This window comes from Callorhinus ursinus, unplaced genomic scaffold (genome assembly GCF_003265705.2).
Source record: "Callorhinus ursinus isolate GAN/ISIS: 27379988/994484 unplaced genomic scaffold, GSC_fseal_2.0 scaffold3, whole genome shotgun sequence".
NCBI lineage: Eukaryota > Metazoa > Chordata > Mammalia > Carnivora > Otariidae > Callorhinus > Callorhinus ursinus.
Window position 1 is genome coordinate 21,956,153 of NW_027397065.1, and position 19,412 is coordinate 21,975,564.

At 34.6% G+C, this 19,412-nt stretch overlaps 1 long non-coding RNA gene and 1 other non-coding gene across 2 annotated transcripts in view; one reads left to right on the forward strand and one right to left on the reverse strand.

The window, feature by feature from the left end:
- LOC141371375 (uncharacterized) overlaps positions 1–19,412 on the forward strand; it is a 411,253-nt gene that overhangs the window by 288,794 nt on the left and 103,047 nt on the right. The gene's annotated exons all lie outside the window — the stretch shown is intronic.
- On the reverse strand, positions 2,828–2,957 carry LOC112820502 (small nucleolar RNA SNORA63). The gene has a single exon (XR_003207166.1). It is a non-coding gene; the product is annotated as a small nucleolar RNA SNORA63 (small nucleolar RNA).

The window sequence follows — 19,412 nt, forward strand, 5'->3', positions numbered from 1 at the left end:
AATTCACTAAGAAGTCATGAAAATTCTAAACTGCATGCCCCTAATGTTTGAGAAAATTCTACTTTCATTTACCTAGCAAATGTAATATAATACAGAACTTTGGAATACACATTGCAAAAAAATTCAAAACTAAAGGAAGACATAGACGAATCCATAAACATATTGATATCCCTCTTTCAGTATTTGGTAGAATAAGAGACAGAAAATGTTAGTAAAGGCAAAGAGGGTTTGAACAACAGTATCAACCAACTTATAATTTACATTTAAAGAACATGACATCCAACAAATACAAAATATACTTTCTTCTCAAGTGCAAGTAGAGCATTCAGCAGGATATATACCTCACACTGGTCAAAACAAGTCTCCGTAAATACCAAAGGACTGAAATAGAACTGAGTATATTATCTGACTACAATAAACTGAATTAGAAATTAATAAGAATGGTATGTTTTTTTCTAAAAGTCCCATATATGAGAGGGAGAGAGAGAGAGAGAAGAGAGAGAAGAGGAGGGAGGGAGGAAAGGATGGCAAGGCAAATTAGAATGTATTTCAAAATGGGTGGTAATATAACAAAATATTGTCAAAACTTACTGTACAGAGTTAAAACAGTGCTTAGAGGGAGATATATAGATTGAGATGCTTAGATTTTTATTTTCTTCTTTTACCATCTCTCTAAAATACAAAGTGAAAAAGAGGGAAGAGAAATTAGGAGATAAGGGTATTCTTATATATTTCTTCTCAGCAAAATTATTAGAGAATTCCCTTTTTGCTGGGTGTGTGTGTATCTTCCTCCTTTTTTGTCATTTAGTGGAATATAGACATAATTGATGTTTTATTTAGTATTTTTTATTTCAAATATTTATCTAAAAACCTATTTTATAGGTTTTTATAGTTAATGAAGAACCAGTGTTTATTTTGTTTTATTTTTTTAAAGATTGTATTTATTTATTTGACAGAGACACAGTGAGAGAGGGAACACAAGCAGGGGGAGTGGGAGAGGGAGAAGCAGGCTTTCCGCAGAGCAGGGAGCCCGATGCGGGGCTCGATTCCAGGACCCTGGGATCATGACCTGAGCCGAAGGCAGACGCTTAACAGACTGAGCCACCCAGGCGCCCCACCAATGTTTATTTTAGCCATGTACTCACAAACCACCTTTAGAAAAATCTTAATGTGATTTCATATTCATTTACATCATTTTTTCAAAAACAGAAAAAGTACAACTACCATCAAAGAATGTTGTGTAAACCTTTCCAATTTCTGCTCCAGGCAGAATTAATTAATATTAGCATTTACCATGCTCATTTGGTTTTGATTATATATATACATCCATCAGTATTTCAAAATGTTGTGTTTTAAACTTCATGGAAATGGTCTTAGTGAATATGTCATTTTGCAGTTTGCCCCTTTTTTGCTCAAAATACTGTTTTTGAGATTTAACATATTCATAAATAAAGCCACATGTGTGTTTCTTTAGAGAATATACCAGGGTCATAAATTATGTTAATATTCATCTCTACTTGAAATTGCCAAAAATAATCCTCTATTTCTTTGCTACTCTTCAGAATGTATGAATGTCTCAGATACCTATTCCTGATCAAGATTGCTTTCACCAGACCATTTCCATTCTGATGGATGTGAAATAATTATTTTATTGTGGCATTAATTTGCAATTTCATGATTACTAATATATTTGGACTTTTCCTTGTTTAACCGTTCTGACTTCCTTTTCTGTGAATACTCTGTGTTTATCTCTTGTCATTTTTCCTATTGGATACTCTGTGGGTTTTTTTAAGACTCATTTATTTGAGAGAAAGAGAGAGAGCCTGCGCACACTTGTGGTGGGAGGCGCAGAGGGAGAGGGATGGAGAGAATCTCAAGCAGACTGCCCCCTGAGCTCAGAGCCCAATGTGGGGCTTGATCCCGTGACCCCGAGATACTGACGGGAGTCGAAACCAAGAGTCAGAGGCTTAACTGACTGAGGCCCCCAGGCGCCCCTGGATACTCTATGTTTTTTTATTTATTTGCTGGCATTTGTATATTCTCCAAACACTTCCTGATTATATATCTTGGGAATATTTTCTTCTAGTGTGAAGCTTATCTTTCTCCTTTCTTTATTTTTTGAATATAAATGTTTAATTTCATTAACTATTCCGGTGTCTGGAGGGTTTTGGTTTCTTTTCTAAGAAATCTATTCCTAATGTCTCAATGATATATTTTTTTCTCAAAGTTTTAAGGATTTGCTTTTGACATTTACTTTACTCCACCAGACATTTTATCTTTTTGTTGTTTAAGGAAGAGATCTAAATTTATGTTCTTCTTATATGAATAATCATTTTTTCACCAGCACTTACTAGCTAGTCTATCATTTTTATTCATTTACAGTACTACCTCTGTAATATATTGTCAATATAAGTGCAAATTTTTTTCTTTTTTCTATTGATCTATTTATCAACCCCTGTCTCTATCAGCTCACACTATATTAATTACTAAGGCTACAAATGAATCTTCATATCTGATAAGAATTATCTTTCATACACTGTTCTTCAAAATTGTCTTTTTTGTTTTTTGCTTACCTGAGAACTTTTTTGTGTGTGTTTTTTTTTATTTTTTTTTTAAAGATTTTATTTATTTATTTGACAGAGAGAGACAGCGAGAGAGGGAACACAAGTAGGGGGAGTGGGAGAGGGAGAAGCAGGCTTCCCGCCGAGCAGGGAGCCCGATGTGGGGCTCGATCCCAGGACCCTGGGACCATGACCCAAGCCGAAGGCAGACGCTTAATGACTGAGCCACCCAGGCATCCCTCAAGTCAGTGTTTTACTTGGTAAACATGTCTGAAACCATGCATCCCTGGCTGCTAAGCACCATGGCGGACAGGGCTAGAAAGGTAACAGCTTTATTTTGAGCAGGGGCAAAGACAAGGCAGCACTTTACAGCTACATTGTAACTAGATCCTGCATCTCCCTGAGAACTTTTAGGGTCAGTTTGAAAGGTTCCAAAGAGCAATTTCAGTTTTGAATGGAAATCAAATTTATTGATCAATTTGGGGAAGAATGTATATTTTCAGGCTATTGATTGGCCTTCCTTTATAAATTTTTTATATTTAGATCTCCTTATATATTCTTAACTAGTTTCTAATAGTTGGTTGCATCATTTTTAGGTTTATTTCTACATATCTTACAGTTTATTGTTATGGAGTATTTTTATTATATTTTAAATGGGTTATTTTGTATAAAATGCTATTGATTTTTATGTTAATTCTTGTGTTCAACAACCTTGCTAAATTCTCTTTTAAAATACTAGATTTTCTATGTAGAATTGAGGAAGGGTTTGGTGTAGATATTTTGTCCAAAAATAAGAACAATCTGGTTGGTTACTTTCCAATTTTTACGCCTTTTATCTATGATTTATCCAACAATTTACTTTGTTTTTAATGGAGGGTATGTCTAAATCATGAGGTTACGGTATCATCTTAAACTGTAACTTTCTCGATTATTGGCCTAAGTAAAGAAGAGGACCCAGTGCAGCTAACTGTACATCAAGAGAATAATGGAATGTTTTAGGAACAAATTACAAATTTCTTATTTTTAATTCAGACTTTAGTTATCCTTGAAAATTTTCTCAAGATAAGAGAGAATGGTTGCCATTTGCAACGACGTGGATGGAACTGGAGGGTGTTACGCTTAGTGAAATAAGTCAATCAGAGAAAGACATGTATCATATTACCTCACTGATATGAGGAATTCTTAATCTCAGGAACAAACTGAGTGTTACTGGAGTGGTTGGGGGTGGGAGGGATGGGGTGGCTGGGTGATAGACATTGGGGAGGGTATGTGCTACGGTGAGCGCTGTGAATTGTGCAAGACTGTTGAATCACAGATCTGTACTTCTGAAACAAATAACGCAACATATTTTAAGAAAAAAGAAAAAGAAGAAGATAGCAGGAGAGGAAGAATGAAGGGGAGTAAGTCAGAGGGGAAGACGAACCATGAGAGACGATGGACTCTGAAAAACAAACTGAGGTTTCTAGAGGGGAGGAGGGTAGGGGGATGGGTTAGCCTGGTGATGGGTATTAAAGAGGGCACATTCTGCATGGAGCACTGGGTGTTATGAGCAAACAATGAATCATGGAACACTACATCAAAAACAAATGATGTAATATATGGTGATTAACATAACAATAAAAAATTTAAAAAAAAAAAGAATGGTGAGAATCAGCTTTCTGTGCCCCTTGGTTTTCTCTTTTAAGCAAAGAAATTATCAGAGGTGGACTTGATTTATTAAGAAGTGGTTTTACTTATCTTAAAAACCTATATAATAGGGGCGCCTGGGTGGCTCAGTCATTAAGCGTCTGCCTTCAGCTCAGGTCATGATCCCAGGGTCCTGGGATCGAGCCCCACATCGGGCTCCCTGCTCCGCAGGAAGCCTGCTTCTCCCTCTCCCACTCCCCTGCTTGTGTTCCCTCATTTGCTGTGTCTCTCTCTCTGTGCAATAAATAAATAAATAAAATCTTTAAAAAAAAAAAAAACCAAGAACCTATATAATAACACATTGTAATATATACCAGAAGACAATAGAGGACCCAAATCTAAATGACATATCTTTAGACTTACATAGTCGGCCCACTTGGTTAGTTTTCTTCTTTAATTAGTTGCTCAGTTTTAAAATTCTTACTTTCAACTTCTCTTGAAAATCAGAAGATGAGGCTACATTCCAGATGACAATATTCTAGTGGATTTAAGTAGTGTTTCCTCTTCAAATGGAGCATGCATTCTCCTTTGTGCCATAATCCCAGCTACCACTTTTGGCTTCTTTTACACTGTGACAAAGTGTCACTTGCCTATTTTCATCCTAATTTCTGCTTTTATTTTTCCTCTCCCTCTCTTCAGTATGAGTTAAGATCTTCCCACATTTGCACTACTTCCTATCTGCTATATGCATTTGAGTGTTCTAATCTTCTTGTAGGGTTTTTGTTTTGTTTTGTTCTGTTTGTATGAAGTGTTTTCCTCCTACAAATCTCCTCTTTACTGAACATGGAAAATTTAATTCAGTGGCAATGTGTACCTTGTTGGAATCCACCGAGTTCTGAAATAACATATACTCTATCTATCCAACAATACGCATTTCCCCCAGATTCTCTTTCCTAGGTTTTCAATCTCACTTCACTGTGATTCAGTCAGTTTCTTTAACTTTTTAGTGATCTCTGCTTCTACGCCGCTGACTTGGCCAGAAATCCTGAATATGCTTTTGTCTCTCTGCCCTGGTTATTAGTGGTGACCTGGCAAATTCAGTTCATTCAAACAGAAGCTGCAGTTTAACTCTAAGCTGCATAAGGCTTATGCACCTGCTCTTCTGGGACCTGGACTCTGGTGTTCATCCCAGGTTGTCTCCTAGAATGTGAATCCATGGAGAACGGAATTATAAGGTAGCTTTTCTCTTGAGGTTATATAGTTTGACTCAACATATTTCACACAAAGGAATTTTCCCATACATATAGTATTCACCTTAAATTTAATTTAACCCCATTATTCCCTTCAAATGTGTTCAGTAATTACTCTCTCCACTTGTTATTTATTATAACAAGTTATAGTGTACACACTATTATCATTTTCCTACTTTGTTGTTCTTTAGAACTTTCAAAAATCTTTAGCACCTTTAGTCTTGCTTTATACATTTTTTCTCCATCCTCTTTCTCATATTCTTATCAATCTTATCCATTGATCTTCCAGAGGTTCTTACATGTGTACACAGCTCTTGGATAATGAGATGCCAAGGCTGACCATAGAGACCCAGCATCATTCTGGATAGCCACTCCGAGAGGGCTCATTTCATCCCAGCTCTGCGATGTGGGGCTATTTACATTCCCTTCCAAGTAATAATGGGATCATTTCTCTTTCTCTGTGTCTGTACATTATTTTAAATCATTTACTAAACAAGTCTCACACTAAATGGCTTTTTTCTTTCCTTTTTTCATTCATTACACTTTCTGACATTTATTAGTCAATGGTAAAGTATTTTTATTCTGTCTTCTCATGTCTTCTCACATGCTGACCACTTTATGTATTTTGTCATTCACTTACCATATATGCATTTTCCAGTATTATATGGTCTCCTGTGGCATGTCAAGCAACTAACAATTCATATTTTGTTGAGTAAGTTTTTAGCTCAAGATCAGACTATGACAAATAATCTTTTTATAAAATCATAAATATTTTAAAGAAAAATATTCACTAGAACCTAAACTATGAATTTACATACCCTTGATTAATTTTTTTTGTTAAAATGATAGTTTCAGTTTTGTATCTCTTGGACTTACTCAAACATTTTAAAAACTGAAATGAATAGTGACTAACTTAAAAAAAGTTTGGGTAATTAAATCTTAAATTTGTAACATATTGGTATTAATTTAAATCCTATATTCTGTCCTTAATTAATATCTCAGCTGAAAACATCTCCTCCCTCTCCATTATAAATATTGTATAATACTATATGAGAATTTGTGAGCTTCTGTTAGGTTTATCACACTGTAACACAATCTTTAAAATACTCTTTTTGAATTCTGAAATATTTTAACACCAAATAAAGCTAAAACAATGATGACAAACTTATAATAACTAAATGGATAACTTACTTTCCTATTTAAAATCTAAACCAGGGCGCCTGGGTGGCTCAGTTGGTTAAGCGACTGCCTTCGGCTCAGGTCATGATCCTGGAGTCCTGGGATCGAGTCCCACATCGGGCTCCCTGCTCAGCGGGGAGTCTGCTTCTCCCTCTGACCCTCCCCTCTCTCATGCTCTCTCTCTCTCTCTCTCTCTCTCATTCTATCTCTCAAATAAATAAATAAATAAAATCTTTAAAAAAAAATTAAAATCTAAACCAGGCTACTCAGATTATTTTCATCTCTAACGTAAACACTTTTTAACTTCCTATCATGTGGTACTTGGTTATCTTAGAGCTCATCTCTGCCTGTGTGAACTTCCTTCAATATTCAGTTTTTAGTATGTAATTTCCCTTTCCTGAGACCTAGAAAATATTTTCAAGGAATACATAAAAATGTTATTGTCAATTTTAATAAATTATTGAGCAAGTTCAAATTATTTCATGTAAAATCATGTTAAGAAGAAAGGACCTCTGTAAAGAATTATGATGGTGGCTTGGTTTAGGAGGGCAGATCTGAAATATATGTGGAAGAAGTACAGAGGTAATAAGTACAATCTCTCTGTTACTCCCTACTTCCCAGGCTAAATGGTAAAGGGCACTGTCACAAAGTAATTTTGTGGAGCAAGGAGAAGGGACCAAACCAGCATGTGTCTTTTTCTATGCCTGTTATTTGCTGTCTCCGGCTATTCCATGTTCTCCTAGACACAAACTTCCTACTTCCTCAACCCCAGTGTGACAGGCCCATTTGTTATCAGTGACCTTAGTGAACATCCAGTCTAGGTCAGAGATTTTCCACTTAAGGAACTATAAATTCTACAGGAGCACCAGATGAAACGTTTTTCTTTTCTGCGAGAGAATGGGGAAGTGTTTGTTACCTAGGATCACAACAGAATTAATAGAAAACTATTTTTCTTTTCCTTTGAAAACAACATAAAATTCAAACCATATAACTTAATATGATTAATTGGTTATTTTTACTAGTTAATTGGCTAATAAAAAAGTTTACATTATTAATTGGTAAATAACATTTTTTGAAGTCAGCTTGGAATTATGTTCACACTCCACCGTAGTAGCTTCTTTTTTTTTTTTAAGATTTTATTTATTTATTTGACAGAGCACAAGCAGGGGGAGCAGCAGAGGGAGAGGGAGAAGTAGGCTCCCCGCTGAGCAGGGAGCCCGATGCAGGGCTCCAGGCCAAGACCCTGGGAACACGACCTTAGCAGAAGGCAGACACTTAACCGACTGAGCCACCCAGGCGCCCCATCATACTAGCTTCTGTGTTTAAGTTTCTTCATCTGAAAATGGGAACATTTACCGTTAATACCCTAAGGTTGTTTTGAAAATTAAGGAAGACAGTGCTTATAAAGTGCTTAACAGTGTCTACAACGTCGTAATCTTTCAATACATGTTAACTCATTATTTTTTGTTATTATTATCTCAGAGTTGTTTTTATGTAATCACCAAAGGGCATTTTAGGATTGCACTGTGATATGTTAGCTATTTGTTTCCTTCCTGTGTAGGTTATTTCATATGTAGTAGTAGTAGATATAAACTAATTACAGGTAAAGATTAGTTACAAATAAGAAAACAAGGTAGCCAAATTTCACAATTATTAATGCAGTACTAAAATAGATGTCAAAATAGAGCTCGGTGTGAACATAGAGACTCTTTGACCCAGGGCTTCCTGGGTCAAAAAGAGTCAGAATAATAGAGACTATTGGATTGCTAACTCTGAAATCAAACACAGTAAGACAAATCCATGATCCACAACTCAAAGAATGCTTCAAGCAAGTTAAACACTGAATGAAACTAAAAGCATTAATGAATTTTCTAAATGGGATTACATATAGTAACCAAGGAAGATACTAGAAAGTGTCATTGTTACATTGTGTCAGCGTACTGAAATTCTCAAAACAACGCCTAGTGGTCCTGTGTTCATTAAAGAATAGTCACCTTGGATGAAAAAAAAAAGTCTGTTAAACTCTGATAGTTACTTTTCTAATGAAAAAATTACCATTTTTTAGTGAAATATTTAGAATGTTATCACAATTTTCAGGGTAGGAAGAAGCAAATGGGCAGACTTTGGCTTTTAGACCAATGGTGTAAAAGAAAAGGAAAGACTATCTCAATTTATTAATTTTTAAAGGAACTACCGTTTACTTGAGGTCTGGATAAAAAGAAGACATTCTGCCTAATAGCAGGGATCATAAAGAGGGACCTGCCATTTATTATGTTAGTTTGTACCAATTGATGAAGGGATCAGATCCATGTGTCTCTCGAAATAAGTATAACAATAGGAAATTTGATCATGCCATATTTGCAGGAAGAACAAAATGTTAGGATAGGTAAAGAGGTAATATGAGAGTTAATTTGATTTGGTGAACTCCAAATGACTTTGGAGACTGCACATGAAATTTTGATGAGTGGTCACAGCTAGGTTGGAAGAGCCAAAGATCAAACTTCATACTTCTGGCTGCGTCTGTTTTTTTGTCTTTTCTGTATGCTATCAAAAGATGCATTCAGTCTCTGAGAAGGAAAAGTCTAACTAAAGTGAAACAATATATTAAATAATGTAATGTATATAATAATGTAATGTAATGTATATTAAATAAGGTAATGTAAGCTCACATTTGCCAATTTTAATTTGTCATTCTTCTATGTGTAGAAAAGAGATACTCATTATCTTTTTGTTCTCTACCAAACAAATCAGAATTTCTATGAAGTCTAGAAGTTGGATAAGGATAAATAATATGAAGTATAGAGATATTTCCTTTAAAAAAACAAATTAAAAGGTTAAGTGAATGATAACTGGAGAACATAATGTAAAGGCAGACAAAGATGAGCCTTTTCAAAACTAATCATAGAATCAGAGTACTTCAACTATTTGAGAAAGAGGTTCATGCTTAAAAAAGTAATACATAAAATATTATTTTATGCAATCAAAATAGTCAGTGATTCCCAGCTGCCTCCAGGACTAAATCTAAATTCTTTACATTGGTCTAAATTTACCTACTTCTTACCATTTCCCTAATCAAACAGTTTATTCAAGGAAAACTGTTTAATGTATTATCCTGAAAATAGTCTTGTGTGTGCCCTGATTTTAGTATTTGCTCACACTTTATGTCTTTTTAGAATGCCCTCCATTTTTCTCCATCCTCAGCTAAAATCTGCCTTTCCTTCTTAATACAGGTCAGAACTTTTTCATCTTTAAAGCTTCTCCTATCATTTCATCCCATGGAATTCTAGCCCTCTTTTAGTTTCCCCTGGCATTTAAGATCTGCATCATTAGCCTAGAACTAGCTCTAGGATAAGGACCCTGGAGATCTTGCCTTTGGAACCCTGATACTTAGTACTAAACTTTGTATAGATACATGTGTAATAATCATTGTTTTAGGTAAGGATGCTGTTGATGAAATGAAATGTGGTGATATTTTATATCCAGATACACTATTTGCAGGGCATTCTATAAGGAATTATTCCTTGTCAAACCCAGAGAATCCTGAAGTTAACTACATATAGGTAATCTTTCTATCACTTTAAATCCTACTATAAGAAGTCAGATATACTATTTGCAGGGCGTTCTATAAGGAATTTTTCCTTGTCAAACCTAGAGAATCCTGAGGTTAACTACACATGGGTAATCTTTCTATCACTTTAAATCCTACTATAATAAGTAGGCTATGGTTCTTCAGACGATTGAAAGATAGAATTTTAGAAAATAAATTAAATTTTGTGTATCTACTTAAAAAGCATCTAAGCAGTGATTATTATGTACTAGACATCAAGATAGGTACTATTTGGGAAAAACAATCAATGACTGTAAAATATTTCACTATTTTTCTTCAAAATGGCTTTCCCTTATTTACTTTTGTTCTATTTTATGTTAATAATTCTACAAATAGAGAATTAACAGATTAAAAGAATACATTAGACTTTCTGACAATAATTTAGTCTATGTTCTTTAGTGGCTGCAGCTACCTTTATCTCTAAAGGCTTTTATATATATATATTGCGTGTGTGTATATATATATATATATATATATAAATAAATTTATTTATTTATATTTAAAAGGTTGCTGCTTCTTACAAATGAAATAGAGAAGGGTTAAATAATTAGCATATTTTGTATTATATGTGAATGAATAATTTCCCATGAAATCACTTAATTAGGAAACCTACAAAATAGTAGGCATGAAATCATTAAATAAGAACTGAGCTGGCTGCAGTGGGAGTAGGGGTAAATAAATGACAAAAGAAAATATTTAATGTTATTTGATGGAAAGTTTATTGTTTATTTATTTGTTTTATAGCCCACAGCAAGTGCCATTTTCAAATGATAAGAAGATGACAACTAATTTTGGCCACATAAAATTTTAAACCCTTCTCTCACTGAGGCAGGGGTGATATTGATGTCTGCAACATAAAACCTAGCACACAGATGCAAGGGGAGCAATGCAGTCAAAAAATTCTTATAAATACAAAAAGGACTCTCCTAGTTGGCCAAAATGCATTCAGTCACATGGCTTTGAAAGTCAAATGTCCAAAATAAAAATCAAAGTCTGAATTAAATAAGGTACATTTATTCCCATGCAATTGTTTAAAAATACATTAAATAATTATGCTTTTATAGTTAGGGTTACAAGAGGATATGACATGAAGACGATCCAAATCTTCCAGCCCAAAATTTTTTCAGTGTTTAAATGGATACATTTTAAATGAAGTAAACCTTCTGAATCTTCAAACTATAAAAATGCTAAAAATATGTTGTATAAACAAAACATTTATTGTTAGCATAAACTTAGGAAGTCACCATAGCTACCTTTAAGCAAAAGGGGAATTTTTACAATGATCGTTAAGTAGCTCATGAATTCTTAGAAAGGCAAGAGAATTAGATTAGAAGCTATGCAGCCAGGAATGAATCCCAGATTGCACTAGGATAACCCCAGTAGTAACCTACTGTCCTCACTTACCACACCCTCTGATGCAGGGCAGTGTTCACTACATTTGGAATCTGTCACCAATTCCTTTTTTCCAGAACATACAGGTTGTGTGTGTGTGTGTGTGCATGTGTGTGTGCGTGCGTGTGTGTGTGTGTGTGCGCATGTGTGTAGATACACTTATATATCTATATATTATCTATAAATCCATATATACTATCAAATTCATGTAGGTCTCTTTCAATATGTGGGTTTTAGTTGTTCTCAATGCAGCCTTTGATGTTTTCATAAAGTACTGAAGTAGGAGAACACTCCAGATATTTTATATATATTTATTTACAGTGGGTAAAATGGGGAGAAGCAAGTTTATTTGTTTATTTATGTATTACCAGAACCACTTTGGTATCTTTCATCACACCGTGCCCTGAAGGTACTGGATTGCAGTTGGCTGGAAGAGTCTGGCAGATGTAGGCGGACAGCTACTGCAGGGGCGTGGGGCCTGTGGAGGGAGTACTCTCCTTTGCCTTCATTCTACTAACTTGTACAAAAACTATTTTGCCATACGTGGAAGAATGTTGTTAGAGGTTAAAAAGAGAGAGAAAAAAAAAAACTGAATTAAGGATATCATGTGCCTGCAATCACAAAAATTGAACTTCAAAGGATTAAAGGACCCAGGAGAGCTAACATTCTTTAACATTCATGAAACATAACCCTGAGATTTCTGTGGAAAAAAGCATTAACTAAATTCTGATTCAACAAAATGTTTTCCTCCAATTTAAATTTAATTCTATAAAGAAAAGCTTTCTTGCTTTACACCCAAAAATGGGTTTATTTATAGACATTCTCTTTCGCAATTATGCAAGTGCTAGCAATTATAAGTAATGGTGTGCCTTTCTCCATTCCTATTCCTTTCTAGTATTCTTTTGTCTCCAGTAATTCTTACTTCTTGTGATATAACTCTCTCTTAAAAGAAAGAAGAGAATTTACTCTGAAAGCAAATTGTTTTTTCTTTTCTTTTTTTTTTTTTTGCTTTTATTATCAAAACCCATTTAGATTTGCTATGTGTTTTAAGAAGAAAGATGATTGTAACATTTTTCAGGTTAAGTTGGTTACTGTATTATTAAACATCAAAAAAAATATGCAGTTTAACAAATCCAATCAATGAGTGATATAAAAGTCTTTAGGTTTTCTGGTGACAATATTATACATTGACAATATTCAACTTAGCCCTCTAGTACATCAAAGAATAAGGGTGGTCTCCATTATTTCAAGTACTGCACAACATATTTGTTTAAAAATGTTTTCCAAAGAATAGTTTTAGTAAATGGAGATGATTACTTGGATAATGTAAAACATCTTAACAAAAGAAATTCTAATGAAAGATGTACATCTGTAATTAACTTTTTGGCCTCAATGTGATTTTTAATCTGGTATGAAAAACCGACACTATTAGACTTACAGATAATGATGAGAAAACAAATCTCCCCCCCCGACTAAAATTTTGTTCATACAGATATCGATATTTTTGGGGTAAAAAGATCTGGTGAATTCCTCCTGGTCTGTCTTGGTCAACAATGCTACCTAGTAACAAGATAGAACTGGCCCCCAGGTATGTCTGACTTATGTTTCCACTATGAAACATGATGGTTATTACCCAATTGTGTTATTTTTTATAGCACTTCCCCTCCTCAAAAAAAAATTGCAAAAATACAACAATCATAGTATGCCCTTCTGTCATTTAGGCAGGGGAAGACTTGTTTCTTTATTAATGCTTGATTTGAATATTTTGTCTAAGAGCCTCCAGAGGGCTCTCTGAGTTACAAAATAGTCTGGCAATCTTCTCAGGTATGAGGGTGTTCTCCCTGGGTGCTATTTTCCTTTCTTCCAAACACTAATGCAGGGCAACAGGGTTAGCCATAACTGTAGAAAACCAGTCCATCAGCCCCCAGCCAAATGCAGGTTAAGGTGGTGCCATAGAGAAGAATATATCATTTTCAAGACAACGTAACTCTTCTCTCTGCAAGTTAAGGGTCAAATATACTATGTCTTGTTTCTAAAGAAATGAGAAAACTGAATCTAAGTGATAGCCAGAAATGATGTCAAGCAATAATAAACACAATCATATTGTATGATGAATAGAAATAATAGCCAAGGGTAGCAATAGCGGAATGAACTATCAGGGACCACCTATGGACTAGGAGTGAGCCCTCCCAGTAGATAAGAATCTAAATCTAAGTGACCCAAAGGGTGAAAGTAGATTTTTAGTCAGACACAAATTTCATATATATATATATTTTTTACTGCATATTATGTATACAGGAACATACATAAGAAAAATTTCTTATTTTACATGGTAAAAATTTTCTAAATACTAGTAACAATAATTTCTAGTAGTTTCAAAAAAAGAGAGAAAACAAAAAAAGGTAATGCCCAGATGCCCACCAAGGATCTGAATTCATGTATCTTCAAATCAGTATTTGTTATTTCTTTGAAATGTTAGCTGTAGAAAATTCAGATCCACATTATATTCAAACATAAAATGTTATCAATTGTCTTTCCAAGTGACAGAGCACTACCTACGTCTTAGTGGCATGTGATGTTAAGTTACATGTACAAGATGTGTACATGACATGATATGGTTCAACTATAAATGTCCAGGGAAAAGGAAAAAGTATTGCTCAGTACAGGCAAAAGAGAAAATCTTATAGCAGCAACCAGAAAGCTTCCAGAATGTAAATGGCTTCCCCATAGTAGAGTGGTGTTACTGGTTGAATTGTGGCCTTCAAAAAGATGTATTTATGTCCCACCCCAGGAACCTGAGGGTTTGACCATATTCGGCAATAGGGTTTTTGCACATGTAATCAAGTTAAGATGAGGTCATACTTAATTAGGATGGGCCCTATTCCCATAAGACTGCTGTCCTATAAGAAGAGAAGAGACTCTTAAGGATAGAGAACAAACACTGAGGGTTGATGGAGTGAGGTGGGGGCGCAGATGGGCTAAATGGGTGATGGTTACGAAGGAGGGCACTTGTTATGATGAGCACTGGGTGTTATATGTAAGTGATGAATCACTAAATTCTACTCCTGAAACTAATATTACACTATACATTAACTAACTAGAAATTAAATAAAAATTTGGAAAAAAGGGAAAAAATAAAATAAGCTATCCAAATCATAAATAATTTATTTCTTATATGCTAAGAAGAAGCAAAGAGATTCAGACACACAGGGCGAATCCATGTGGCAAAGGAGACAAGGGTTGGAGTCATTCATCTACAGGACAAGTATTACCAAGGATCATTGATAACACCAAAAGCCAAGGGAAAGGCAGGGAACATAGTCTCCCCTAGAGCCCTCAAAGAGAGTGTAGACTTGCTGACCCCTTGATTTCTGACTTCTAGCTTCCAGAACTGTGACAGAATAAATTTCTGTTGTTTAAAGCCACCCAGTTTGTGGTACCTTGTTATAGCAACTCTAGGAAACTAATGCAGGGGAAGATCTCCCTAGTGATTCTATACAGAAATTACATTTTTTTCCAGAAAGGTTTGCATATTTCTGACTTCTCTAACAGAAGTAGAAGAAAATAAAATGTAGCACCTGTTGGTGGCACAGCCTTACATTGGAGAAAAGCTAACATCTGTTGACTTTGTATATCAGAACTGAAATAGTTAATGCAAGTTAGTTAAATTAAAAAAATAAAAATAGAAATAATTGTTGGTGCAGAAGAAACACTAGTGATAACCATAAAAACATTTTTATTAATATATTATTTGATACAAACAAAAGAAGATATGTGTGTATTATAAAACATAAAACACTAACTAATATGCCTGAACCATCAAAGAACCCAAGAAGAGTAGTAGGGAGATGAGGTTGGGGAGAGAATGGAAAGCCAGATTATGCAGGATTTTGTAGCCCACATTGAGAACATAATCTTTCACTTGAGTAAAAAAAGGAGCCATCCTAAGATGTACCTTAGATTTTAAAGCTGATCCCTATGCAAGGATCATGACACAAATATCTCTTGTATATACCCAAAGCTCTGGTACAGTACTGTGCTTCCATGTTGATTGGCCAAATGATATATGAGTGCTTTCACATATCACTGTTGACTTCACAAAAATCTCCAGGATAAAAGAACTGAAAGACCAGCCTGCCACTCTCTTAAGTAAAGCATCATCCATACAGGAAGGCAGTATTATATACTGACTGAGACCACAGACTCTGGAAGCAAGCTGTCTGGGTTTGAAACTCTGTTCACCATATACTAGTTTCAGACCTTCAGTTTCCTCATTTTTAAAATCCCTACTTCCTAGGAGAGGGGGGAGCTGATGTAAATATTAAAAGTGAAATTGTATGAAAAGCCATAGCATCATCTTGGAACAGAATAAGAAGTCTCATGTATCTGTATCATACCATAGGGTAGTTGTAAGGATTTCATGAGATGATTCAAGTAAGAACACATGGTAAGCACTCTATAATACATATATTTGCATGTCATTATTATTGCTGTTGGCAAAACCAACTTTCAAAATACATTATTAAACATTATGCATTTTCAGGCAATAATTTAATAGACTCCTTTGTATTTAGCATGCAGAATGAAAACGACAATTACAACAATTACAATTGCCATTTTAATCCAATGCAGTTCAACAGAAGATTAGATACTTGTATGAACACTAATAATGTTTGCAGAAAATTTACGACAAAAGAAATTGCAGGCATCTAGAAAAAGGGTCAGGGAAAGAACATAAAACAGAACCTTTCAGTTATTGATATCATTCTTTTTAAAATGTACACAAAATGTTTCCTTTGGGCCTTTGGACATTTTTCTTGCAACACACTGTTTATACCACATTTATGGATGAAGATATTTTACTAAGATCATACAAAAGGAGATAAAATTGTCCTTTTGACCCTTACCCTTACCCTAATTATACCCCATGCTCAGGAGTCAAAGCCATAGTCATTTTTCGAGTCAACTAACAAATATTTAATCGATTTCTTGAACAGATATATCCTAGGCATTATTGGAGTTTTATCACATTATGGCAAATTCTGAAATAGATCGGCATCTGGGTAAATTGCAGTTTCAGTATAGATAATATTTTCCCCCTATTATCGGTTTGCAATGAGCAACCTACCATTTTATCTTTACCTAGAAGTTCTAGAGATTTTGCCCTTTAATTTAATGTCTAAATTGATTCCATTCTCTTTGCACAACTAATAACCGCATTTGGTTCATTTTCAATAAAACTTAATGACTAAATTAAAAAGGTTAATCAGGTTTAAATAAAGATGAGGGTGACATTTCTTCCATATTTGTCTGGCTCCCAACCTGCTTTCTGCTAACTTTGAATTCTGCCTTCTGTGAAAATTGTGCCCTCTAAAAACAAGTGTTGTGAAAAGGGCCATATGGGGCAAAACTGAGTTTTGGCATCCAAAATGTAAGAATATTTTTAAATAAAAACTTTATAACAAGTGAGGTAGCCATTTAATTAACATTTTAGGTAGGGGTCATTGCTTTTCATTTAGATGAAGAGAAACTAAAAAGAAAACCCCAGGAGAAAATATAACATCAGAATACTTGGCTAAACACTAAAAAAAATGGGCATGAGACAGTAACATGAGGTCTATACTGAATCCCACTGAAGGCTGTAATTAGCCCATGCTTAGTATTTTGTACAATACAATGAAGCACTATTTTACCCAATATATCTTAATTAAAAGCAAAAACACAATACAACACAAAGCTACCATCAAAGAGGCGTTATTGGCACTCACATAATACAGAAGATGGGGAAGGATTTTGTTTTCTTTGTTTGGCAAGGAAATTGGAACTAGGCCTTCTATTTTCCACACAGCTCTTAATATAGAAGCATTTGTGTACCAAAAATTGCATTTGCACTGTAAATTATATGGATGAAAGCCACAGAGAAAGAGATAGTTTGTTGTTTTATAATTCAATAGTAGTAATGCTTGGATTTCTTTTCTTTCTCTTTCACAAAGAAAATAATTATTGAAAGCTTGGTTTCTACCACAATGCGTTAGTTGAATATTCTGATGTACATGTTTTATATTCCTTTTTCACTAGGATGCGTTAATTATGCGGTAGCATTAAAATATACACACAAAATAATTTTCTTGTCACCTTTATTTTAAATTTTGAATATCAAAGAAACCAGAACAGACCACTGTGGTCTGTTCTTTGTAATTTCCTAATATGAGGGAAGAAAAACAGTGAAGTAAATTCTAGTCTTTAAAAATTATGAATAAATTCTCTCCCAAAATCCAGTTGTCTCTATACTGAATATAAGCAAGGCGGGGGAAAGGTGAAATAAAGGTGTTTAAATAGCATCAAAGATCCACGATGTGACCATTTATAAAGAGATTTTAGCCAACTTAAATAAGACAGTTGAAGAGTAAAAATGAAAAGAGAGTTCTAAGTAATTTTTATGGAGAAAGACAACCCAAATACCAGAGTCAACCATAAGACAGACCATAAGGAATGTTTGAAGTTCTAACATCTTTTATTTTACATCTGATATCTAAGATGTTATTTCTAGCAAATTCCTCAAGGATTTGTAAACTACAACGCCTTACCAACTGGGGAGCAAAATGAACAATGATATACCAGCCATATTCTTCCACACAGTACTGAATGAATCTCTCTAACTTGCTGTAAAGCTTAAACTGAACTATGAGGGCTGGCTCATTCTAACTGCTCTTGAAAAATGGGAAGCAGGAGAAGAGTCAAGAAATTATAGCCTATCATTAATATAGTGTAGATGCATTAATTACAGATGAGGAATCAGAGAGATGAACTGAGTTTCCCCAAGCCAAAAAGATAATACCAAAGGGAAGACCAGAACCCAGGACATCTATTTCCCAAACTCTTTTCTTTGATACCAACTTTACAAAGATGAAATGCTTTTTAATATACAACTCTACAAAAGATAAGCCAGTTGACCAAGACAAACAGGAAGTTGTGAAGTAGGATTCAGTGCCTATCCTGAACCTCTATACCATCCTTCTAATAATTGCCCCATGACAGTGGAAGAACAAATCCCACAAATGTGCCAAGGAGAACAAAAAAGTAATGCTCTTCAGTGAACAGTTCATGACTTAATTTATCTGTGTCTTTTGGAAGAATTATGGCAACTAACCTAAAACTGTGGAAGGTGAGGGTCTTTAATAAGATGGAATGAAAAGTTTAGATGGGATAAGAAGTTTAGAAAAATTATGGAACTCACCTTTACTGGGATCTGCCTGAATCTAGGTCATATATAAGTCTTGATTTTAGCAATAATATCAGAGTGTTGGATCTGATAAATGTGGCTGAAATAACAGGATATTCACATAAAAATCCATTAGTACTGCATTTGATATGTCACAAATACCTAATCAGTGAATATTAGGTATTGTTGATTATTTTATCATAATGTAACAGAATGCATTTATGAAGATATATTCTTCATTAGATTAAAATGTTGATGATAAAAACTGTATTCAAACCAGGGCAGTGCCTGCTAAAGATCAGTAGGAGATGAGTTGGGTGGAAAAGCTAAAGGAGAAGCAAAAATGAGGAGATAAGTCAAAGGCTGAAGTCTAAATAGATCGTACATAGAAACTACATAAAACCATGAAGTAGTCTCTAGTGTGTACTTACATAAACAGACCTTCCCCCTAATCTGCAGGAGAGACAAAAGAGAGAGGGTGGGGGGACGGGGTGAAGAGGAGAATAAACAGCTCTATTTCTCCATCCCTTCTAGCTCCCCTCTGTGTTTAAACCTACTAATGAATACATCAGGAG